A 1752-nucleotide genomic window follows, 5' to 3' on the forward strand; every position below is an offset into this window, starting at 1 on the left:
TTTTTTTTTTTTTTTTTTTTTTTTTTTTTTCCTTTTTGTCTTTTTTCGTGTCCGGCAATGGACCGCAACCCTCAGTGTCGCGCCCGTACCGGACCGGGACCGGCAACGGGATCGCAACCCTCAGTGCTGTGCCCGCCCCTCGCTCAGCCAGTGAGCGGGAACCGGTCTGTATGTGGGATCCGAACACTCGGCGGGATTGCCGCGGCGCTCCCAAGCGGCGCACTGTAGTAGTGCGCCACCGGGCCGGCCCTATATTTTATGTTTCTAATAATACTAGCTATCATTTATCTAGTGAATACTCTGTGAAAAATGATTTATATACTAGTTCTAATCCTCAAAACAATATAGAAAGTGGATATTGTGATCCACCGAGGAATCAAATGAGACTATGTCTTTCTGACTTTTCCCACTCTGCAAACCTCCGTGCTCACAGATAAGCTCCTAAACTGGAATAGTGTAGTGACCACCAGGTGGCAGCCTACACCTGTTCTCTAAACTTGCAGTTACATAGGTGGGAATCTGAGACTAGCCTACTGCCCAGAAGGTTGATCTAACCCAACCTGATGAATTAACTCAATTATGGTGTATCTGGATAACACGTTTTTGTACAATTTGAACCACAGGAGGTTGGACAGATTTAGGGGCTATAACATCAATTGAGGTTTCTTCCTTAAATTGCTCGTTTTAAATTAAGAATAGGATTTCAAAAAGCTAAAGAATAAAAAGAGGGTTGTCCTGGCAGAGATACCTGAGTGAGAAAAAATATCAAGGTGGAAAAGTATAGGTTAGTTTGGGAAAAATCAAGCAACTCAATGTGGCTATACTGTGAGTTGTGTAATGGGAAAGAATGAGTGGAACCTAAGATAGTTAACATAAATTGAGGTTAAATCTAAGAAATCCCTTCGATTTACAATTGTTAATATTTTGCTTTATTATACCATCTTCTTTTTTTCCCTAATCTTTTGAGGATAAGTTGTAGGTATTATGCCCCTTTACTCCTACCTAGAAACCAGGACAATCATTTTCATAACTACAATACACTTATCAAAATCAGGAAATTTAATATTGATACAATATTATTACTTAATTTACAGACTTTATTCAAATTTTATTTCCCCAGTAGTGTGCAGGAGCACACACTGTGTATAGTTTTCATGCCTCTTTTGTTTCCTTTAATGTGGAATTGTTCCTCCACTTTTTTTTATCTTCCGTGATATTGACATTTTTGAAGAGTATAGTGCTTCTGTTCTGTAGAGTGTCCCTCAATTTAGTTCATGTGATGACATTTGGGTCAGGCGTAAATGAGAGGATGTACAGTGAAAAAAACAGAAGAGAGAAAGGTGGGTGGTAATCGCTTAATATATGTTTGTTCTCTACCAGATTCTAATGTCCCCCACATTCCAATTCAGTGTTGTAGGGAGCAAATACAACCAAAATGTGTGATTTGACGCTGGGCTGCATCAGCCTGCAAGAAGGACACCTTTTCCCTCCCTCTAATCTACCAATATTATTATGTGCTAGACTCAAGGATAAAAGATTTCTTGGAGCAGGTAAGAATTCCAGTACCAGAGTCCCAGGCAGAAGGCAGGAGTACAATGTATAAAAGAGATAGCAAAATCTCACACATGCGCGCGCGCGCACACACACACACACACACACACACACACACACACACACACACACGGCTTCCAGAGTGAAGCTCTAATTTTATCCTGCCCAACTCTATATATTTTTTATTATCATTATACAGAC

The sequence above is a fragment of the Galeopterus variegatus genome, unplaced genomic scaffold, assembly GCF_000696425.1.
Source record: "Galeopterus variegatus unplaced genomic scaffold, G_variegatus-3.0.2 Scaffold3928, whole genome shotgun sequence".
NCBI lineage: Eukaryota > Metazoa > Chordata > Mammalia > Dermoptera > Cynocephalidae > Galeopterus > Galeopterus variegatus.